A 26,088-nucleotide genomic window follows, 5' to 3' on the forward strand; every position below is an offset into this window, starting at 1 on the left:
GTATAATATACCATGCTTGTGATAATTCTAAAATTTAAAGTACTTGGATTTCTAGTTCTGTGGCTTACTGTTTTTCTTAGTGGCTGAATTCCTCTATGTTTTATAATTTTGTATTTGAGCTCACATTTGGTAGTGTCTTATCTCTGGAAATCATCTATAGAGAAGTTGTCTGTTCTTCTATAGAGAATTTGTCAGATTCCTTTGGCCATTTTAATTTCCTGGCTAATGGTCGTCTTGTGCCTATCAGTAGTGTAAACTTAATCCCCAGATTCTTGGGAAGGTGGGTCTATGGTTACAAATATTCAGATTGATTTATTTGTTCTACCCAGAGACCAGACCTGGTGAAGCCTTGTGGAACTCCTTTGCTGAAAAGCAGTCTTGGGGCCTCTACCCTTTTCAGTATACTCCTGAGATCATGGCTTTGTGCAGGGTCCTCAGTTCTACTGCAAGCCTCTGTATCACTGTGTTCAGCAAATGTTCCCAAGGCCAGTGATGGCTTCAGGGTTGAGTTTCCACAATGGTTTCTAGCACACACACCCCTTTCATTTCTGCTCCCCTAGGATTTTCCTTACATTTTTAAGCTTAACTATAATTATCCAAAAATTTTTTGGTATCTTTATTCAGCATTTCAAGTGTTTTGCATAAAGAGATTTTTCAGTTTATCTACACTGCACTCTTGTTGGAAATGGAAGTCACATATATCTGGCTTTTCTTTAACTGGCAAAAACATAATTACAAATAAAACATATAAATCTTCAAAATCAGAGTCATCACATACTATCTCAAAATGACAATAAAGATAATTTATTTTTGTTATTAAAATGCATAGTGCCAGGAAATGGTTTATACTTGTAGAACTGAGTTAATGGTGTTTTCAAAACATATTCAGGGGAATGATGCTTTAACTCCAAATTAATTTAAGGATTTATTACATTTTACTGGTGATGGACTGTTCATAAGAAAATGAAGTTCTAGTGTTTGGAGAGGAAATGGCTTTCCAACATCAAACTCTGACCAAGTTTGACATGGTTTCCAGAGATGTTCATATTCCTTCATAATGACATTGCTCAAATTCAAATTTAGGGCTACATAATGATTAAAAACGCTAAATATTGAAAATTCTTCATGTATTTACAGAAACATATATTTTAACCAAATTCATAGAGCCCCAAGATACTTGTCAAACAGTGAAATTTTCAGTGACTGCCCCATTGCACCTAAATGAAAATAGTCACTAGTGTTGACCATGTGATTGCAGATTTTAAAAGTGTATCTTGTTTTCATATTTGATAACTAAGTATTAACATTATGACTATCTTAACTAACAAGAACAGATGCTGAATATTTAATTATGCTTTAAGGTAACAAAAAATGCTATACCAAGTACAAGTTTGCAATCAATAAAACTGAATAAAAACTATGGTTTTTAAGAGGCCAGAAAATTTGTAGAATATTGCTAAATATATGTGTAGCTATTTAATTCCAATGCTTTCTATTGGAACGAACCAGTTCTTAGAGGTCAAAGAAGCTTCAATAATGCTCAGTCAGTAACAGTCCTTTTAGTAGAGTGTGTGTGTGTGTGTGTGTGTGTGTGTGTGTGTTACTAACAAGAAACACTAGAAAATATATTTTAAGGAAGTAATTGAAAAAAGAAAACCAAATTACATACAACAGATTATAAAGGAGCTTTATCTCTGGAAGAGAAATTAAATCATCATAAATAGATAATACTGACAGAATGACTACTTTAGGGCAAATGTTATGAAGAAATATTATGCATGCATTTAAATGAAAAATTCAATTGTTAAAATTATGCAGAAATGCCAAACAACCAAATTTCATATTTTTCCAAAACTTCTTCTGGAATAATATTAAATGAAAATAAATTCATGATTTAAAAATTAAGTGATTTCTATTAAATAAAAATTATATACATATATAAACAAATATTGGAAGAAAGGAAATTGATTGCTTTTTTATATGCTGGAAGTATGGGGAAATGTTTTTGAAGTATTTAATCCTTTAGTATGTTTATCTCTGGGTGAAATTTTAATTATTGTAATATGTATTAAGGTGGTACATTGAACATTTTCATTTTCATACTAAAATGTAATATTCTTCAAGAAAAGTTCATCACCTAATTTGGAAAGATGAATTAAATTCAGATTCCCAATTTCAAAATTGTTTATATAACTTAGGATGAAATAGTCACAGCACTTTTTCTGAAAATTGAAAACAAGACAAAGTTATTGTTATTCTTTATATTAGCAATAAACTATAGAAATACTGCATACCCTATGGTAATCCAGGTGAACGGCAGAGTGGCAGGGCTATCCCATTATTTAACAGAAGGCCATTCTGGCTGGGTAATAATGAAGGCTTTTACCTTAAAAGATTAAAGTACAAAATAAAATAAAAACTGACAAGCAGATTCAGTATAGTCCCTTATTCTGCATTGGGGAAATCAGTATTCAAATTTTAGTATGATTTATTTTCTCACACTGTAATCCACAGGTACAGTCCCAAGGCCACAGAAGATTTCTGCTTTCCAGTGTGCCTCTGATTTCATGTAGGCTTTATTGTTTTCCAATTTTGCTTTCATATCAAAAAAACATTTTTAAAGAGCATTTTGATTGTTAGGAATCTAGAAGATGCTGAATCCTTCAAACTGAAAGAATCCCTTCCACCGAAAATGGTGTGCAGCTATCAGTTTTAAAAAATGAGGCTATGTTCCCATTAGCAGATGGTCCTCACCAACCCACTTGCTTAGTTCACAGTAGACATAAATGCATATCACTGGCAAGTGAGCATCTGGTCAACCTTTTGGTCACAATAGTGTGTAAGGGTTAATCTGTGAGAGGAAGAAATGAGACTTATCTGCTCCATATTCCCTTGATGATGAAAAACAAATGCCTTTCCACATGTGAACTATTTATTTATCTGTATTGATATGGAATTTTAACCCTGCACTGTCCAGGGGAAATGTAACAAGGGCAAGCTGCATAAGTTATTTTAAATTTTCTAGATGCCACATTTAAAAAAATAAGAAGAGCAGAAATCAATCTTAATAATTTATTTATTTAAACTACTATACCCAAAATATTATCAATTGAACATGTAATCAATATGAAAATATTAACAAGATACTTTACATTTCTTCATACTTATTTTTCAAAATTTGATGTTTTTTTCTATCACAGCATATTTCAATTCAGATTACCCACATTTCAAGTGCTCATTAGCAACTTTTGGCTGGCTGTTGGCTACTGCATTGGACAGCTTAGCTCTAACCAGGTGAGTCAGGAGGCTACCTAAAGTTCACAACAAAATAAAAAATATCAAAGAAGCAGGAATCTCTGAATTATAGTATAGTTTTATCTACAAAGAAAAAAAATAAAGAGAGCTGCCCAGAGCCATGTAGCTGTGGTGCTCACATTTCAGCATGCATTAGCCTTACATAGAAAGGGTGTAAAAACAGATTGGGTGGCCTCACCCCCAGAATTTCTGGATGAGTGTGCTTGGGGTGGGGTTGAAGAATTCACATGGCTATTGTGGGTTGAATTGTATCAACCCAAAAGACAGATTTTAGTCCTCATCCTTGGTATCTGTGAATGGGGCTTATTTGGAATCAGGGTCTTTGCAGATGTAATCAAGTTAAAATGATGTTATACTGGATTAGGGTGGGTCCTAAATCCAATGACTAGGTTTTTATAAGGAAAGAGATTTGCAGAAAGACAGACACACACAGAGGGCAGATGGCCATGTAAAGATGGAAGTGGAAACTTGAGTGATGCACTATAGAAGCTGGGGAATGCCAAGGATCCTCCCTATAGGTTTCAGATGGAGCATATACCACATATACAATCTAACATTTCCCCTTTAAATCACATTCAGATAAATATTTCAGTACCATTAATAATGTTCACAAAATTGTGTTACCATCACCACCATCCATTACCAAAACATTTCAATCATTCTGGAACCTTGTACATTTTAAGCTGTAACTTCCCATTCTCTATCCTTACCTGTTCCCTAGTAACCTATATTACAGATTTTGATATTATAAGTTTGCTTATTCTAATTATTTCAAATCAGTGAGATCATATATTATATAACCTTTTGTGTCTGGCTTATTTCACTCAAAATGATGTTTTCAAGGTCCATCCATGTTCTTGCACGTATCAGGATTTCATTCCTTTCTATGACCGAATAATATTCCATTTTACGTATTAACACATTTTGTCTATCCACTCATTGGTTGATGGACACTTTTGGCAATAGCGAATAAAGCTGCTATTAACATCAATTTGCAAATCTCACTTCAAGTCCCTGCTTTCAATTCTTTTCAGTATATACCTTTTAGTGGGATTGCCAGGCCATATGGTACTTCCATACTTAACTTTCTGAGGCTCTGTCTTTCACAGCAGCTGCACCATTTTACATTGCCACAAGCAATGAATGAGTGTTCTTATTTCTCCACATCCTCTCCAACATGTTATTTTTCATTTTTTTTTAGCAGCCATTCTAATGTGTGAGATTTGGTATCATATTGTGGTTGTTTTGCATTTTCCTGATGGCTAATGAAGTTGAGCATCCTTTAAAGAGCTTTCTGGTCATTTGTACAGCTTTCTTGAAGAGATGTCTAGTCACATCTTTTGCCCATTTTTTAAATGGGTTGTTTGTCTTTTTGTGGTTAAGTTGAAGGATTTCTTTATATATTCTGGATAATAAACATTTACTGGATATATGGTTTCCAAATATTCTCTCCCATTGTGTAGGCTAATGTTTTACTTTCATGATAAAATCCTTTGAAGCCTAAAAGTTTTTAACTTAGATGAGGTATATTTTCTTCTTATGTTGCTTGTGCTTTGGGTACAAAGTCTAAGAACCATTACCTAAAACAATGTCTAGAAGGTGCTCCCCTATATTTTTTTTCTAGGAATTTGATAGTTCTTGCTCTTCTATTTAGGTTTTTGATACTTTTTTTTTAAATTTTTATTGGGATTGTTCAGATACCATACAATTATCCAAAGATCCAAAGTGTACAATCAGTTGCCACCGGTACCCTCATACAGCTGTGCATCCATCACCACACTTAATTTTTGTTCAATTTTTAGAAACTTTTCATTACTCCAGACAAGAAATAAAGTTAAAGGTAGAAAAAAAAAGAAAAAAAAAGAAAGAAAAAGAAAAGGAAACTCGAATCCTCCCATATCCCTAATTAACCCCCCTCATTTGTTGACTCGTAGTGTTGGTATAGTACATTTGTTACTGTTTATGAAAGAATGTTGAAATACTACTAACTGTAGTATATAGTTTGCAATAGGTATATATTTCTTCCCTATATGCCCCTCTATTATTAACTTCTAGTTGTACTGTCATACATTTGTTCTGGTTCATGGAAGAGTTTTCTAATATTTGTACAGTTAATCACGGACATTGCCCACCATAGGATTCAGTTTTATACATTCCCATCTTTTGACCTCCAACTTTCCTTCTGGTGACATATATGACTCTGAGCTTCCCATTTCCACCTCATTCACATGCCATTCGGCACTGTTAGTTATTTTCACATCTTGCTACTGACACCTCTGTTCATTTCCAAACATTTAAGTTCATCCTAGTTGAACATTCTGCTCATACTAAGCAACCACTCCCCATTCTTAAGCCTCATCCTATATCTTGGTACCTTATATTTCATGTCTATGAGTTTACATATTATAATTAGTTCTTATCAGTGAGACCCTGCAATATTTGTCCGTATGTGTCTGGCTTATTTCACTCAGTATATTGCCCTTGAGGTTTTGACATCAACCCATTTTTTTTTAAGATGGTTTTGTTCACACCCCATACATTCCATCCTAAGTAAACAATTGATGGTTCTCTGCATGGTCACATATTTATGTGTTCACCACCTTCACCACTATCTATGTAAGGGCATCTACATTTCTTCTGCAAGGCAGGAGGGAGCATCAAAGAAGGTAGAGAGGGAAAAGAAAGAGGAGAAAAATGACAGCTAGGAAGTAGCAAAAGGAAAAGTAACCTTAAATCAAAGTAGGGTAAAGAGTCAGACAACACCACCAATGTCAAGTGTCTAACATGCCTTCCCTATCCCCCCCCCCCTCTTATCTGCATTTACCTTGGTATATCACCTTTGTTACATTAAAGGGAGCATAATACAATGGTTCTGTTAGTTAGTCTCTAGTTTACATTGATTGCATCCCTCCTCCAATGCCTCCCATTTTTAACACCTTGCAAGGTTGACATTTGCTTGTTCTCCCTTGTAAAAAGAACATATTTGTACATTTTATCACAATTGTTGAACACTAGATTTCACCAAGTTATGCAGTCCCAGTCTTTATCTTTCCTCCTTTCTTCTGGTGTCTCACATGCTCCCAACCTTCCTTTCTCAACCATATACATAGTTATCTTTGTTTAATGTACTTACATTGCTGTGCTACCATCTCCCAAAACTGTGTTCCAAACCATGCACTCCCATCTTCTCCTATCCCTCTGCAGTGTTCCCTTTAGTATTTCCTGTAGGCTGGGTGTCTTGTTCACAAAGTCTCTCATTGTCTGTTTGTCAGAAAATATTTTGAGCTCTCCCTCATATTTGAAGGACAGCTTTGCTGGATATAGGATTCTTGGTTGGCGGTTTTTCTCTTTCCGTATCTTAAATGTATCACTCCACTTCCTTCTTGCCTCCATGGTTTCTGCTGAGAGATCTGCACATAGTCTTTCTAAGCTTCCCTTGTATGTGAGGGATTGCTTTTCTCTTGCTGCTTTCAGGATTCTCTTTTCATCTTTGACATTTGATAATCTGATTATTAAGTGTCTTGGCATAGGCCTATTCAGATCTATTCTGTTTGGAGTATGCTGTGCTTCTTGGATCAGTAATTTTATGTCTTTAATAAAAGATGGGAAATTTTCATTGATTATTTCCTCTATTATTGCCTCTGCCCCTTTTCCCTTCTCTTCTACTTCTATGACACCAATGATATGTAGATTCTTGTACTTTGTTTCATCTTTAAGTTCCCGGAGATGTTGCTCATTTTTTTTATTCTTTGCTCCATCTGCTCCTTTGCGTGTAGGCTTTCAGGTGTTTTGTTCTCCAGTTCTTGAGTGTTTTCTTCTGCCTCTTGAGATCTGCTGTTGTGTGTTTCCATTGTGTCTTTCATCTCTTGTGTTGTGCCTTTCATTTCCATATATTCTACTGGTTGTTTTTTTGAACTTTCAATTTCTGCCTTATATATGCCCAGTGTTTTCTTTACAGCCTCTGTCTCTTTTGTGAAATATTCTCTAAACTTTTTGAATTGATTTAACATTAGTTGTTTAAATTCCTGTATCTCAGTTGAAGTGTACATTTGTTCGACTGGGTCATAGCTTCATTTTTCTTAGTGTTAGGTTGTGGTTTTCTGTTGTCTAGGCATCTGACCTCCCAGGCCACCCCAATCAGGTTTTCCAAGATGAGAACAGGCTCAGGTCACAGAGGGAGGTAATATTTCAGTATCTGGTTTCCCTTATGGCTTTTCTTAGAGGATTGAGACACCTGTGCTTTTCTGGCTAGCAGATGCACCTGTCAGCCTGTCACTGCCTGTGTAAGAGGGTATGGCCTGTGGCTCTCCTCCCCCAGGCTTTGGGGTCTGGTTCCAGAAAGACTAAAAGAAGGGCAGTAGTGCTGGGCCCCTCTCTTTCCTCTTGGGTAGCTATGCCCCCTCCAGAGATGTCATCTGTATATCAATAAGTTCTTTTTTTCTGTGATTCTGCTGATAAAGTGTTTTGATTTTAAAACGGCTGAGGCTGTCTTTACTGCAAAGTGCTGCAGGCAGAGCACAGCTGAGGTTTTCTCCAGAGAGAGAGAAAGGGACAGAAAAACTCCCAGGTTCACCCATCAGCCAGAGATAGCACCCAATCCTCTGGGCTCCCTGTCCTGAGACAGATATGTTCCCTGACTCTCCCAAGGTCAGTTGTCACCAAAAGCCTCTGTCTGCTTGTTGAGGATTCGCTGTCTGTAATGAGCAGTTAACATTAAAACCCCACTTGGAGCTGGGCTGAGAGAGTGCACCACGTGGCTTCCATGAGGGAGGGACTCTCGGCTCTCAGCTCTCAGCTCTCAGCACGGGTCCGCAGTTTTACTTACAGATTTTATGCTGTGATCTCGGGCATTCCTCCCAATTCAGGTTGGTGGATGATGAGTGGACAGTCATGTTTGTCTCCCCACTGTTATTCCAGGTTATTTACTAGTTTTTTGGTCATTTATAAATTGTTCTGGGGGGGACTAACAGTCTTCCACTCCTCCCTATGCCACCATCTTAGCTCCTCCCTCTAGGGTTTTGATCCATTTTGAGTTGATTTTTGTATATGGTGTGAAGTGTTGTTCTTTTTATGAAAATGGAGATCTAGTTTTTCCAGCACTATTTGTTGAAGAAACTATTCTTTCCCAACTGAACCGTCTCTGTCACCTTTTCAAAAATCAGTTGGCCATAAAAAAAGAAGGCTGAGTTTTGGGCTCTTAATTCTATTCCATTGGTCTCTAAATCTGTCCTTGTGCCAGTACCAATCATTTTGATTACCATGGCTTTGTAATAAGTCTTAAGATAGGTAAGTGTGAAACCTCGAACTTAATTCTTCTTTTCCAAGATGGCTCATATTATTCAGGACTCCTTACACTTTTATATAAATTTGATGGTTGACTTTCCCATTTCTGCAAAGAAGGTTGTTAGAATTTTGATTGGGATTGCATTGAATTTATAAATTGCTTTGGGTAGGATTGATATCTTCCAGTCCATGAACACAATATGCTTCCATTTATTTAGGTCTTCCTTAATTTATTATAGCATTGTTTTGTAGTTTTCTCTGTACATTCTTGGTTAGAGTTATTCTTAGATATTTGATTCTTTTACTTGCTATTGTGAATGGAATTTTTTTCTTGATTTCTTCTTCCTATTGTTCATTACCTGTGTATAGAAGCACTACTGATTTTAGGGTAATGATCTTGTACCCCACCACATTGCTGAATTCATTTATTAGCATTAAGATTTTGTTGGGGATTTGTATGAATTTTCTGTATATAGGATCATGCCATCTGCAAATAAGGAAAGATTTACTTCTTCCTTTTAATTTGGATGCCTTTCATTCTTGCCTAATTGCTCTGACTAGAACTTCCAGTAAAATGCTGAATAACAGTGGTGAAAGTGGGCATCCTTGTCTCATGCTGATCTTGGAGGGAAAGTTTCAGTCTTTCACCATTAAGTATGACATTAGCTGTATGTTTTCATATAGTCCCTTTAACATGTTGAGGAAGTTTCCTTCTATTCCTATTGTTCTAAGTGTTTTTATCAAGCAGGGGTGCTGGATTTTGTCAAATGCCTTTTATGCATCAACTGAGATGATCATGTGATTTTGTTCCATCATTCTATTAATGTGGTGATTACATTAATTGATTTTCTTATCTTGACCCAAACTTTCATAGCAGGGACAAATTCTACTGGGTCAAGGTGTATAATTAAAATGTCTTTGGATTTGTTTTTTTGTTGTGAAAAGTAGTAAAATGAAACTTTTAGAAGATAATATCTGAATATCTTCATGATTTTGAAATAGAGAAAGGCTTTGTAAGTAAGACATAAAAAGCACAACCTGGGAAGAATAAATTAACAAATTTAACTATTTTAAAATTAAGAACTTGCAGTCATCAAAAGATAATATTAAGCAAAGAAAAAGACAAGCCACTTAGTGGTAAGTATTTGAAACTTTATAATGGATAAAGAACATTCATATAAAAATATGAAGATTTACTTTAAATTGATAAAAATCCACTCACAAAGTGAATATCCAAATGCCCAATATACCCCTGAAAATTAAAATTAAAATTACAATGAAACTCACTCAACTAGATCAGCAAAAATAAGAATCTGACAATAAAAAGTGTTGCAGAGGAGATAGTGCAACAGGTGGGCTCATACTCTGCTGGTGGGTACTGCTTTGGAAATTCTTCGGACAAAATATAAGGAAAATGACAATATTTCATGAACAAGGAATTCCACTCCTGATGATACATCCTAGGACTAGAAAAATAATCTGTAAGGTTTTAGAAATAAGACTGAATTTTAAGAACTCTTACATACATGGATCACAAGATGTGTGTACAAAATGTTCATAGCAGAAATATTAATGGAAGCACCAAATTAGAAACAACTCAAATGTCCACAAAAGTAGATATTATAACCAAAATATATAATTTCACACAATACAGTACAGAGAGCAATAGAAATGAATGCTACAGAGATTAATCTTAAAACCATAACGTGCAAAGTTAGCTAGGCATGTAAGAACACATGCTATGTGTTTCCATTTATAACATATTAGAAGATTGGAAAAACCAACTTATATTGCTTATGAATGAGCATACTGACCCACACACATATAATGAAAAACATGCTAAGCAAATCTTAATAAAAATAGCAACACAGTAACCTCCAGAGGAAGGGGCTGTTATAATCTGCACTGCTACCTGGACTTCTGAAGTGATGGCAACATTATTTATCTTAATTTAGAGGGAAAGTTACACAGATGTTTGCTTTATCATGCTTTGTTAATCTGAATATTTGTTTTATATAACATGGACTGATACATTTAGCAATAAAATAAAGGTAGAAAAAGAATGTAAAGTTTGATTTAGATATAAATAATTATATTACACATATTGCTATACAGAGAGTGATAATAGCTAACATCATTTTAAAGTTTATTATGGACATCTGTACAATTTCCAACTCTAACATTGTGTACTTTTCAGAGAAACCCTATGAAGACATTATTATGGCTACTAAATTGAAGCAGAGAGAGATTAACTTTCTCAAGTTCACACTTTTAAGTGGCAGAGCAAGACTAGAATGCAGGCAGCCTGCTTCCATTTTCTGTACTTTTAATGGTTAAGTCACATTCTAGCACAGAGTTATCTCCATGTGCAAAATGACAAGATTTAATGTTCTCAAACATAACAATGAATTTAAAAGTTGTGAAATGTCTATGTCAAAGTATTTTGATGCTTATCTTTTGAGTCTGGTTAAAATACTAGTAATAGTGATTCCTATCAAGTTCTCATGTCATCATTATAAATTCCATGCCCATCTCCGATTTATTGACTATTCTTTGACAGGTCATACACACACTCATAAATGTTGCAGTTTATTAAAATGACTTTGTTACCAACATGTTTCTGGTGTCTATATCTGTTTTCCTTTTTTTTCCTATTTTGACTAAAAGCTCTTTGATATCTTCTGTTACCTCTCCACAGTGCCTGTTTCAAATCTGTAAAGGATAAATACTTTAGTAAAATCAGAAATGAAGCATAAACATAGGCCTTTTGAAATGGGTTTTTTTAAATTCTTTTTCTTGCTCTATTAAAACTAGGGTGTAATATACAGAAGGATCTAATTTTAGGAAATATAGGCTTATTAGTTGAGAATTTCACAGAAATTAATCATAATCAAGTCTAATGAAGTTGTTCTTGCTTTCATGTATTACTAATCACACATATTTTGCCAAACTAATAATTGTACTAATCACTGCACTCATCTTGCCTCCAGTAACAGTCAGGGAACTCAGACTTTTGCTTGATTTCTCACTACTGTAGAATAGGTGCTTTTATAAAACCTGTAGACCAAAGACTGAAAAAGTTGTTTCAAATTAGTTTATTTCATCAAAAATTTTTAACTGTATTTCAGTGATGGGTTTAGAGACACATGAATAAATATTTTATTTTTACAGAGATTTTTCTTCACCTTACTATCTTTTTATGGCAATCTCTATAATTTAACCAATATTTAATTCATAAATAAGACTTATAAAACCTTTTCTTTCATTCATCTTTCTTTTCTATGAGTTTTTACTGCCATGGCAATAAAATATATATAGTTCAGCTATCATACACAAGATGGATCAAGACTTCTCTTGATATATTATTGGTAAAAGTCTCAAATCCACTTTAATTCTGCTTAAAAGATTGTTAGAATCATTGACCAACTTTGTCAGTGGGAGAATGAACAACACTGAATGGCGGAGAAGGGACTAATAGATTTTGGTGGCATAATCTATTAAAATTTTGGAAAAATTGTCACTAATTTTTTCTTCAGACTATTTTTTTACATTGAATGGTGTACTGTCTTGGGACAGAATTGGAGCAGAAGTTTGGGATTACCTTCTTCTTCAGATCCGATGTCCCTTTTTGGCACTATCTACTATCAGTAATCCTGAAGCTCTCACTAAGAATGAATTTTGAATTCATTATTGTTGCTATTAATGGATAAGTAATTTTATCTCATCTTTGATTCAGTTAATTTCTAAAACAAAATGAAATAAAACCTCCTCAAGTTAAGATTTATTTTCTTTGAGTTTGGTTATATTTAACTGGAAAGCATCTCCTCTCACCACTTGACATAATATAATTATACATCCTTACATGACACCTCATGAAGTTTGTGTTAGAGTGATTTAATTTTTCCATTTATTGTTTGATATTTAGATTCTCAGAGAGAAGTGAGAGACAGTTTAGAATGATCCTTCTTTTGTACTATGCACATCGCTAACTTCCCCATACAAAAAAGCTAGAAATGTTTTCAAAATTGGTCAAAATTTCATTACAGAAATGGATATAATTACTATATTTGGTCAATGAAATTCAAAGTTTCAGCCTTTGGTGATTGTTTAAAATTAACCACACATTATTTTATTACACATACATTTTTAATATATTTAGGATTTAGAGAATATTTTTATTCTCTTAAAATGTCTTTTTAGCTTTTTATTTTCTTGAAAAGCAAGCAATGTCAATTTGTTTACTGTGACAATACTTTTCTTTCTTTCTAGATGGGTGGTGTTAATTTAAAGATAATGGCAACAGTTTGAGAGCAAAATGGAAAATTCTGGTCTATCACAAAATACCATGAAATGTTCAAAAAACAACAAAACAAAAGGACAGGAAAACCATCATACAGAATTAGATTGGGTATGGATATCTTAATATAGGAGAATGGGAGCTCAAAATTATTATAACACTCTGTTCTTGCATTGTATTTTCGCATCTTCTATATGCAAAACAATTTATCCTTAATAAAACCTTGAAAGGTAGTTGATTTCACTTTTATTTACAGACTATACAACTAGTCTCTAGGGGGTTAAATGACCTGCTTACGTCCACACAGCTAAATGATGGTGGATCTATCAACCTCTAAGATCAGGCGCTCCCATGTTTATCTATTTCAGTCTATGTGAATTCCCTATGTAAGTTTAGTGTGATTAAGGAAGGAATAATAGCAATGATAACTTTTTCACTCCAAACTTTTGTAAGAAAAAAGTAAAAACATATCCACAGGCAATTTTAGACCACTGTGAAATGATTGCCTCAAAATATTCTATTTATGTGGTTCAGTTCCATATTATCATTCTTGTTTCATATCTCAGAAGTCTTCCCTTTCATGAATTTTCTTGATATATGCATTATTCATTGTTACCCAATGCTTGACTGACTTTGCTTTAATTCTTTTTGGTGAAATGACTAACATTTCATTTTTATCTTACCTCTACACTTTATGAAGCAAAGCTCTATCCATTATCTAAAAAATACTCTGTTGAGGCATAGCTCAAATACTATCTTGATTCCTCAGTTTCAAGTCCTATATTATTTCCTATATTATGAGATTTTTTACAGTCTATTTTAGTTATTTTTGTGTATGCCTTAATTTCCTTTGAAAACACTAGACATTCACAGAGACCACACCTTTTGATATTTTTATCCATATTTTAATATCTTATACTTTATATGCACTATGTTATTATTGAATTAATCAATGTTGCTATAGCTTATTTATGACTATTTTCATAATTTTCTGTGGTAATATAAAAACATATTTTTCTGGCTACATTCAACCAAAATCTGCAGGTCCCCTAATGTGACATTCATATTTTCACTGAACAAATATTAAAGTGCCTAGTATGTACTTTGCCCCACTCTAGTTCCTAGAAGTACAAGAGAAAACAAAAGTCTTTGTTTCATAGAGCTTACATTAAATTTTAATGTGAATAAAGGAAATAAACAAGATAGTTAAGTAAAACAAATAGCAGTTAGATGATAACCCTATGAAAAAATAAAGCCAAGTATAATATTAATAGACATAATGGAATATCAAATATTTAGATTTCAAAAAAATGGACAAGGAACAAAAGCTCATTATCATCTTGTGACTTGTTATTCTCAATGACAGAGACATAATACAATAACAAATAATATTAATAATTAAAGCTACAAATTAAATAATCATATAACTATATAACTAGTTATTCATCCTATGCTCCTTTACACAAAGGCATGCTTCACAAGAATATATACAAAAATAAAGTAGAAAAATCATAATTAAAAACCAAGACCTGAAAGGCAATTATAGATTATAACTGAAGATAAAGACAGGAGGAAAAGTAAAGCACAGTTATGTTTTATAGTTAAACTGACTCCTGTTCAAGGTTCTTCTCACTATTCAGCACTATTTCTAGAGCTGTATTGAGAATGAACTCACGTACAGCTCTCCCTAGACTTGCTTGTATACAGAAAATCAAAGTTACATGATAGCTTTGAAAACACAAAGAGAATGTAGTTATCATTTCAATCCTGTAATTACAGTATGGTACAAAGAGCAGTACAATGATCTAGTAAAGTACGTGTGCTCTCTGAAGGACAATGACTTTGTTATTGAACACTATCACCACTTGCTGCACTTACAGTCAATCATGCAAGTATAAACCACTTTGGAAAGTGAGTAATTCTCCAGATTGTTATACATCTGCATAAAGGATGTGAAATTAATATTTTTGCATTTTATGGCTTTTAGATAAAGAAATATGGAATCCCTTTGGATCTTGGATTTTCTTCTCAGGAAAGCCTACTGCTTTATGATGCTATCTATGGTTCACATTTGGCCCGAATGATCAAGAAGGCAGGTGTGTGTATATATATGCTGTGGCTGGCATCTAAGGTCCCTTGGCTACAGCAGCACATCAATAATAAGCAGATTGTCCAAAAGCATTTATTCTGGTAATAGGTAAAGGCAGCCTAGCTCATTGTTAAGAGCATAAACTCTGGAGACATTTTTCTCCAGAACCGGGAAATTAAAATCTCTATATAGCATTTTGCCAAAAGGAAAGAATAATACCTACAATATGTATTTTTTAAATAAGCACTACACAATTTTCTTTTTTTTTAATATTTCTAAAGTTAACCATAATGTCTTTTAAAAATGACTTATTATATGTCTTGGTAGTTAGTAATGAGAAAAAAAAGCAACAATAATCTAGAGAACAGAACTGTCATCATATATGCAATTGAGGCTGTAACTGAACATTGGGGGTGGGGGAATTAAGCAGTTTGATAAGTTTACCTGATAGTGATGCATGTGGAAAATTTGGAAAGCATGATGACTACAATTTCTTTGGTATCTATGGTTTCCATTTTCTAGGAGTTAGAACCTGAAGAACTCATTTGCTTCAAAAATAAAGTAGTCATCAAGAGTACAGATGCAAAGAAATATGAAGAGGAACTGAAAAGGAAAATGATTCAGTGGACTCAACTGGACCCAGGCAAGGTAGTTAAATCTTTTTAGGATTTATGTAAATAGAAGATTACTGTGAAATGAGTCTGTGTTCTTCACTTGTGTTCAAGAGAATCACCCATAAAGCTATTCAAGATTTGATGGTGGATATCTGTTGCCATACTGTGATATTCCACCTTCAGTTTAACTCGATAGCCGTAGGAAAATGCGAAGGGTCATTGCTTGAGTTCCAACTTGAAAAACCTCCACAAAGCTTGTATTTATCCTTCTTTTGAATCTTCATTTTAAACAATAAAACTCAAGTTCAGCTATTGCTTCTCATAGAGGGTAGATCTTCTCTGATTTCTAATGTGACTGTCATTACTCTCTCTTCAATATTTCCCCAAGTAGAAACTTCTATTTATTTATTTGAATCAGTGAATTCCCAGTTTCTCCTTGGCCTCAACAGACTCCACAGATGGGAGAAATTTTTTTTTAATTTACTGTACTTTAAGTTATATTTTTTGACATTTCTCTTTTCTAATGATCAGAAATTCCAAAGAGGCCTTATTTCCTGAAAATGAGTACAATATCTCAGTGGCATGAGCAGCACAAAGATTATTTCTTCATAAAGTCTATTTCACACTGTTGAGGGGGAACTTTCATGGTGAGTCTCATGATTCAAAATTTCTCCTTCTCTTTGTTCTTTGCATTTGTTCTTACTCCTCAAGTAAACTTATCCATGTTCTCTTCTCTTTCTGCTCTCTTTACACTGAATCTATTCATTTTCCCCCAGGGCTTATTTTTCTAGAATTATTGTTCTGCTTCCAAATTCTTATCAGCTAATTTCATCATTTTGGAAATCTTCATATTGGTCTGGTTGCTTTTTCCTCCTCGAGAATAGGTCATATCTCCCTCATTCCTCATGTGTTGATTAATTTTGGATTTTATTCTGTGTATTATGATGTTATGTTGTGGGGATTCTAGATTCCCTTATAGTATTTTGAAGAGTGTTTTATTTTATTTTAGGAGGCAATTAACTTTTAAATTCAAATTGCAAACTCTGCTTTCTGAGTGACGGATAAAATCTTCATTTATGTATCCACAGTTGGGTTTGGTTGCATAGATTTTGCCCTGCTCAAGTGTTGTTCAGTAGTTAGTTATACTTGGGAATGGCTTAAATACAGACTATAGAGATCTCCTTTTAAGTTCTCTCCTTTCTGGGATCCCACTCTCCCTTTCTAGTAAATATGGTTTCTCTGATTCAGTCTTCTGTTTCTTCATCCAAAAGCACTGTAGACGTGTTGTTTGTGTAAGGGGAGGTTATAAGAATTTTAGCCTCTACATGTCTCCAAGCTAAAAGCCAAGAAACTAGATACTTCACTCATGCTGTCCTTTTTTTCTTGTAAACTTTACTCAAGAATCTCTCTGATTTTGTTCAGTCTTCTATGACTTCAGGTCACAGTTTTTGTTATCTTCCCTGAGGTTGTAGTTGTTAATTACAGGAGGGTTGAATCCTGTAAGACCTCCTTCAGCCATTAGAAAAGTGAAACTCCTGGTCCTCACTTACTGCTCTCAGATAACTCCTCGTACATTCCTGAGGACACAGATATACATTTAAAAGAATTACCATAGTTTTCAGGAAATTTTTATTGCCATTTTTCTTACATAATATCTTTCTTTCTTTAGCATTTTGTCTATAGACTATCAACTTATAGAAGTACCTAATTTTTCTCAAAATACTGGATACAATTACCATAAAAACCAACCCTCCTTATCTAATGGTGGAGTTTCCTTAACCTCATTAGTGTTCTTTAGCATCCTGCCTTTTCTACTGAAGCTAGAAATAATGAGGCCTGATGGCATGCCTCTCCTCACAGTTCCCAGGCCCCATCCAGGCCAGACTGAATCACCAAACTCTGGTGGATGGATTGACATCTACCTCCTAAGACTCACACGGGGCTCTGAGAGATGCTTCTTTAGCCTGAGTCTGGGAGTGGAGTGGAGGGCCTGAGCTGATGGGACAGAGCTTGTCTGAATATTGTATAAAGTGTTTATTAATGATGTATAACTTGAGTTATTAAACATAAACCAAAGGGTAAGGAAACATGGTAGTGTAATACCAGAACAGTTCCCATAATGTCTTATTCCTCCTTGATCTCAGGTTGAAAGGCAAACTGCTCTAATCCCCACATTTTTAGATGATCACAATTGATGTTTAGCTGATTGTAGTTCTCAGTGATGGGTTTCTAGCCCCTTAGGAACTTAGATGAATTCAAGTTTTCTGAGATTCTAGTCTTATTTCAAAACATTTAGTGTGGCATTTAGGTTAAATCCCCAACTTCCTCCATAAATTATGTACTATATATCCATAGGTTATAAATGCACTAAGCCATGTCAATTTGATTTTCAGTCTTATCGGCTGACTTTATTACCTTTCCTTCACTATCACAAAGGTTTTATGTTCCACATTTTATTTATGATAATTTCATTCAGGTGAATCAGTTACTGAATTACTTAAAGCCCCTGAGACTCCCTGGACTGGTCACCCCAAGAGTTTCCCCTGAAAGCAGCAGCAGGTCAAATGGGAGCTCTGCCTCCAGGCTGGACTCCAGGACCCTTACCTAGTCTTTGATTCAAACAGCACATATATGATTTGGTTATTGAGAGGAACTGAAGGTGACTGAGTGTTGACCCAACACATCTACATGTTGGAGCACAGCAAAGCTCCATCTCCTAGAACACTCCAGGATTTAATTATTCAAGGAGAGCAATTTTCCACCTGAAAAAGAGGTGGGGGAGGCTTGGGAATAAGAAGCATAAAATTTAACAGTATGGGGTGTATATAATATCAACCATTCAATATCTTCTTAAAACACACACTCAACATTAACTACCTCTTCCAAAGGGAGCCACACATGACAATGAAAAAGGGGTGTAAACCCCTGGCATCAGTGAATCTGATGGTGTGTTCAACAGATGTGTCCTGTGTGGTCACACACTGACCTTGGGGACTACAATCACCTCCAGAGCTCTAAGTCTCCCATGATTGAAAACACATGTATACACACAGACTCAATACATTCAGATGCCAAAACATACATGCACAAACATGCACATTCAAGTACACCCTCACATTTATGCACATACACACCATCACACACTCACCCACTCTCAAACTCACACATGAACACACTTTCACAAATACACACACTGCATTCACACCCTTACACTCACAAGCATGAGCAGCCTCAATCACATGTGTGCGCACGTGTTCCTATTCTCTCACTCACAAATGCATGCACACTCATACACACATTTGGGTACACACTTCTACACATACATGAGCACACCTTCACATGTGCACTCCCATGTGTGTACACTCTCATACTCCATGTGTGCACATCCTCACATGTTCATGTACACTAGTGTGCATACCCTCACATACATGCATGCAAACCCTCATATACATGAACACACCCTCATGTGTCCTTCTGGATACTTGCATACAGGCATGCTCACACCTACATATGTGACCACACCCTCATAAACATACACACTTACCCACTCACATGCTCACACATTTACACACATGCACAACTGGCCTTTGTAGATATCTCCAGCCAACCCAGACTTGCTGAGTGGAATCTTCTGGACTTTTTGTCCAGAGCAGAGCAGATGATCTGACCCCACAGAATACACAGTTTTCCAGGGATGACTTCTGAGGTCAGCACCATTCTGAAAGTCCAAGAGTTCCAGAAGGCTGGGCTAGGGACAGCCAGAATTTCATTATGTATTCAAAGCTATGGTCACCAAGTGGTATGGAGGTATGTGTGTGCACATATGTGCATGTGTGTTGATGCCTCCCAGATGGAAGGAGGCTGTTCACTAGAGGGCAAGAAGAGCAGAAAACAAGAGTGTATCATATTCTACTAATATCTAATATATGCCTTCACTACATACTATGTATATATTTTCTAAATTATATACATAGCTATATGTTTAAAATATTTTTACTGATAGGAAATTATCAAAAAAGTTAGATGATTAAAACCATTTAAGCTAAAATGATTTACATATATATGCAGGCAAACAGAAGCTATACTATTAAATCAAATTTAAAAATGCTCAAGTCATGAAGAACTCAATTAAAAACACCAATTGCATCTATATTTTTCTCAATTTTCTAGACGGTTCATATCCCAATACCTTTTATAAAAAGCTGCTTCCACCATGTTTTCAATTATAAAATATTTTATGAAAATTGGCTTTCTGTAAAAAAGACTAATGAAATTCCTCTCTTACTCAACATACATGCAATCAACTTTTAATCCAAAGATTTAATGATATGTAAGCCTATAACTTCACATATATTTATATACATATAATGATAAAATATCCAAAAATAATCACATAACCATGAAAACAAATTAATTTCACAATAAGGAAATAACTGAAACTATGGTAACTCATAACTTTGGAAATTTCCTATATAATTACTTGTTGGATCCTGCTTTCAAAGATACTAGCTTTTTGTATATATGTTGTGTTTCACATTAAGGAAATGGCTGAAAATGTGGAACTGTAACCTACAATATTCTTTGAAATTTGTTCTCTACTTGGTAAATTGCAGTTGAAAAGCTGTCACTTTAATGTATATATGTTTTATTCTACAATAAAGAAATAAAAAAGAAAACAAATAAGTCAATTTCATTTTTAAAATCATTTACACTCAGCTTTGCTTCTACTGTGTTCTCTTCAAGAAAAAATATTTTTAAATATTTTAAGAAAAAGTATTTCAAAGAAACTAAGTAGATGTTCCTACTGCTATTATGCAAAAGACCAGACATGAACTAACTTTTCTAAAGGGGATTTATTAAATTACAAATTTACAGTTCTAAGGCCATAAAAGTGCCCAAAGGCATCGAGAAGAAGATATCTCCACTGAAGAATGGCCAATGGAGTCCAACAACCTCTGTCAGCTGGGAAGGCACATGGCTGGCATCTGCTTGTCCTGCATCATGTTTCAACCCCTGCATTTCAAAATGGTGTCCTACAAAATGTCTCTGGGTTTGTCTCTCTTAGCTTCTCCAGAACAAACTCTGGCAAGCATCTCAGTGTCAGCTCCCAAGCATCTCTCCAAAAGTCTCTCTCATCTGCAGCACTGAGTTCCATCTGTCTGTGAGCTCTTATTGGACTCCAGTGATTTCATTAACACACACACTGAATGGCAGGGTAACACCTCCCTGGAAATAACCTAATCAAAGGTATTACCCACAGTTGGGTGAGTCACATCTCCATGGAAACACTCAATCAAGTTTCCACCCAACAATATTGGGTTAAAAGATCATGGCTCTTTTTGGGGAACATAATATATCCAAACCAGCAGAGTAGTCAAACCCAAATATGGAAAAATTTACATCTAATTAAAGGTGATTTTAAGTCCTCAGGGCAACTTCAATGGTGCAAATTATATCTCCATGTAAATAGCACTTTGGCTGCAGTTTCTTGCCCACATTTTATGGGATGTATAACTAAGAAGAAATGTTTATAAAGACAAAAAATACAAATGAATGGGTAAATAAGATGACAGAGGGAATAGCACACTTAACTCTGAGAGCTGTGAATTCCACAAGCACCTCTTTTCATAACTCCTGGCTTCCCAACATGTACAGGAACAAATGAACTGCAGAACATCAATAGTCTACACAAATTCCCAAGTGTGTAGCACATAAACTATGTTCTGACAAACAAGTATGAAATAAGCAAAAAAGCTAAGTGTTAAAGAGCAAACCCCTTGAAGCTCCATAAATGTTGAAAGAGAGACTGTGAAGGGGAAGAAAGGAGAGAAACTACTAACAGACACTGGATTTCAAAACGCCACCATGAATTCAAAATAGCCAAATTTCCCCTTCGATAATGCAACTTTTTTTTTCATTCACTTCAGTCTGTAAAGGGGCACACTGCCTCTCTATTTTGGTGGAAAAACACTGAAAATTGCAGCATATCCCTTCAAAGAGACTAAAATTTAAAACTGTAGGAGATATAGGGAGGGAGAAAGTCATGCTAACATTTTTTGCTTTGGGGGAAAGAGAATTTATAGCATCTTAAAGCAAATAAATGCCAAACCCATTTAAACAGTTAGTAAACTAAATAACTAAACTGATAACTAAAATCCAATTAACTATTTTCAGTTACTATAGACAACTAGGATAAGTGTTTCACTCCAAAAGAATTTTTCAGTGATAAAGTGCAGTGTTAGTTTTTGACACTTGCATCTGTTAATTAACATTTAATTATGGAACTAAAACTTCTAATTATTCCATATGAATTTACTTAACTAAGATCAGTTTTCAAAATATAATCAAGAAATAAAATATATCTGCTACTAGCTTATTTATTTCATATCATTTGTGCTTGATTTCCAGTTCTTGATCCAAAATCTCCTATATCACCACTGCCTTATATTGACACTTGCTGGAAGTGCTGGAATTGTCTATTCCTCATTTCATTATATGGGCAGTTGTTAATTTTGCATATGTGTGAAGAACATGTGGAAGAGAACATTTCAATTGCAATCATGCAAATGCAAACTTTCTAAAAGAGAAAAAGTAACATTTATTCTAAACATTTAAACATTTATTTTGAAAGATTCACTAGGAAAATATAAAACCTCAAGACGTCTGCCCTAAGAGTACTTCAGACAACAGTTAACTTAACCAGTGAGTTCAGTAACTTAATTTCTGCTTATTTTGGGGTATAATTAAGGAACCAATTAAGCAACTTCCTCTACACTGGGCTTTTACTCTTCACCTCAGACTAACTTAATACCTGGGCAGCTTGACTTAAGATAAAAATCTGGCTTTATGGAAAAAAAAGATGCTTTATATATTCTTAGTTGTAGTGAAAAATAATTTTTTTAAAAGATTCCTTAAAGTTTTCTTCTATATTAACAAAACTGCCTTTTCATGGACAGAAATGTTTTACCAGCACATTGAAATAATAATTCAGCTTATGAACTGTTACAAACAGATCAATTATTAAATTAGATTAAGTTTTAATAAAATCTTGCACAGGTGAAAACACTTCTAAGCATTCCTGCAAAGAATGTCCCACTACCTTAATCTAACTTCTAAAACTTCTCAAAATAAAAAGTCTCCAGATATAAATACATGTAATTGCCCAATCAGTGAGAAATAACAATATGATATCATCAAGTTAATAGAATGATCCTCCCCAAATCTGCTGCCATGAAAGCATATTTTAGGTGCTTAGTCATGTCACATTTTATATCATCAGAAAAATAATATTGTCTGGAAGAGTCAGTCCCATTATAAATGAGTCTGGGCAGCTAACAAGGCACCAGGGTACCTTCATGGGCATATGAAGATAATGGCTCTAAGAATATGAAATAAAAGAATAACTGGCACTGGGGAGCTGTATAAATTGCTTTAATATTCCTCTTATAATCCCTTTCTCCCTTTTATATCAAATCCCTTCCTTGTTTTGCAACAAGTAATGACATAGTACAATCATATTTAAATAAAACAAAATTATGAACAAAACTATAATTGCTAACTTTTTTAAAATTGCAGAGGTTGATTCAATGATTCCTGTTTTGGATGATGTATTATTTGAAATTTGCACCTGTTAAACAACTTGCCTTCTGGAAGTCTACTGAATCGACCTGTTCAGTAGAACAAGTTCAAAGAATTTCTTGAAGAACAGATATTAAGTTCTTTAAGTTTATAACATGGAGATTCATGAATACAGAGGATGTTTTATGATAATGAGAGCAAGAATGCTAGTTTCAAAAAGATGCTTTAATATCTTTAAAGAAAAACAATGACCTTACAAAAACATGGGTAGCTTTTAAGTAATCTACCGAAATATTAAACTCCTCTTTTAAATTTACTGAAATTTGCATAGGATTACTGTGGCATTTTCTATGGAGAAGCTGGAAAGAACCCAGAGATTAATAGGTCCCAATGGAGAGCTGCTCACATATTTTTCTCCCAACAGTTCACTAGCTCATCTCCAAAGGCAAGGTTTTGTCCAGTGCAAAATAAAATATGCACTAAAGTAATACTTATTGCAGATTCTTAAATCAAATTGCACCAAGCAATTCCCTGTAACAGCTTTTACAGTTACTGAGAAAGGTGATATATCTCTACAAACTAGGTAAGATTAACTTTCAGAGGCTGAAAAACAGGAGATTTGCCAGACCCCCAAGATCCCGGCTCCAACCACAGTTACCTTACAGAGCTTCTGATACCGAGAGGAGACTCCATCCTCTTCAAATGATGCAACAAAACAACTTTCTGCAGAGATGTCCACACCACAGTCATCATCTTAAACTTACCACACTTCTGGGGACACCACAGGATGGCATTATAAAGAAGAGTCAGGATTCCTCAGGGTTGTTGGACCACAGTCTGCCCATTACCAGGGATGCATTTGAAAGATACAGGGTTCAGGTTCTAGGGTAAAGGAGGCTGGTATTCCTCCAACTTCTTCCCAATCAAAAACAAACAAAAAAATAAGACACAAACACAGCACGGAAAGGCCCCAGCAGACGTTGCTAGCCAGCCCTTGCTCAGCCAGGCAGGGAGAGAACTTGAAGCAAGCTGTTCAGCAATGGAATGCTGTTTGCCTGCCTCTGGGGAGCAGTGTGCTCCACAGTAAAAAAGGACAGGAAGTGAAACATTACAGCTGCAGCTTCAAAGCAAACATCTCCCAGGAACCTGCACCCAGAATGTCTGCACAGTGCCAGCCTTGCAGCAGTTTATATGACGGAATGGAGGGGCAGTGGCTTGCTACCCTGGCAAGGAGGGTGTGCTCACCCCTGGCTAGCTGCAGCTCAGGCAGGGCTGGGTGGATGCATGGAGAACAGACCCTGCCTGTGATCAGTCTCCAGAGGAGCAGGAGGGGACCTGCTCCCAACAATATCAGACCAGACATTAGGGGCCAATAAATCACAGCCAGGCAGCTCTGAGAGCAAGATGGTCTGAAACAACACAGTGTAATGCAACACAACACAACACACCTGTAGGGTATGTGGCTTTACCAAAAGAAGGGTCAGAGCTAACCCAGGGTTCTTGTGCCTACCTAGCAGGAAAGGTGTTAGGACTGGAGTGGTAAGCACACCTCAATGAAAAGCAAACTTAATAATAACAGTAATAATAATGTCTGTAAGCAATGAACAAGCAGCCCAAAATGCCACAAAACCCTCTGCACAGATCCCCGATCTCCTTTTATTTGCATAAAGCTATTTTAATTTTATGGTAAGAGGCAGAAGACTGTGATGACATGTAAGGATGAACACATATTGGGATGCTTTGGGTTTTGGGAAAATGATGCAGCATTGTCTTGGATGGCAGCCATGCCAAGCACTGTGAGGGCTTCAATCCCCATTTCAAAGCTGAACAAAACAACTAAGAATGATTAAGTGCTGGGTCAAGGGGCACAACCAGTAATAGAGGCTGGAATCCCCTCTCTAGTGTCTGTCCTGCTGGAGCTCTGGCTGGGGCTGCAGTCCCCCATTCCCCCTATAGCATGGCTGGACTTCATCACAAGACATTGCCCAGAATACATCTTATTCCAGGAGTTGTAATTTAGGTGCATTGGGCAAGATGTTCAAGACCCCAAATCCACCTAACTGCACCTCAGAGGGTTTTTAAGTTGTTTGCTTCTCTTCTTTTACTTCACTTTTCCCCTTAGTCCTCCATTTCATCAGGATTTAAAGTGCTATTTTGGGTCTTGGAATTGTGTTCATCAAGCAGCACACTCTGAGCTTCTGTTTATCTTTTCCATGCAGATCTCTACTGAGAATCCACATTGCCTCCTTCTGGTCAGGCTAACAAAATCAAAATAACTATGTAAGCCAAAATCAGGTGAGGAAGTCGACTGGTTAAGTCATTAAAACAGGAAGTAACCAGGCAACTATATAGGGAAGAGGGAAGATTAGTGACTGTATGGGGCTTGGAGGGCTGGGGGATACAAGTTTTACTTTGGGGTGATGAAAACCTTCTAAAATTGGTGGTGGTGATAGTTGCACTGCTCTTGTGAATATATAAAAACCACTGTATTTTTCCATTCTAAATGGGTGAGTTGTTTGCTATGTGAATTATATTTTCATAAACTGTTATGAAATATGAACCTCTAATTCTAATTCATCTCCCTGAACCAGCAGGTAAGGCTCCTATGACAAGGTGCTTATCACAGAAACAGGGTACTCATGGAGCTGGGTGGGGCCAGCAAAAACAATCCACAGCTTCCAGGGGATGAAAAATGGCCAGAAAGGGAAGGAAGGAGATGAAAATATAAGAATCCCCAACTGCAAATTGTTAGAGAATAAAAACAGCCACCTGTTGTCATATCAGCCCAGAATAGCAGAAGGGCAGCTGCAGAGTTTGACTCAGGAAAGAATCTTACTTAAGCAGTGTCACTGAAATGTAAAGCTGAAGCTAAGAAATGTAACTAAAATAACAGAATCCTAGAATGTGGCCAT

At 35.4% G+C, this 26,088-nt stretch overlaps 1 pseudogene; it reads right to left on the minus strand.

The window, feature by feature from the left end:
• The window catches only part of LOC119520176, a 60,771-nt pseudogene that overhangs the window by 26,221 nt on the left and 8,462 nt on the right, over positions 1-26,088 (minus strand).

The sequence above is a fragment of the Choloepus didactylus genome, chromosome 25, assembly GCF_015220235.1.
Source record: "Choloepus didactylus isolate mChoDid1 chromosome 25, mChoDid1.pri, whole genome shotgun sequence".
Taxonomy (NCBI): domain Eukaryota; kingdom Metazoa; phylum Chordata; class Mammalia; order Pilosa; family Megalonychidae; genus Choloepus; species Choloepus didactylus.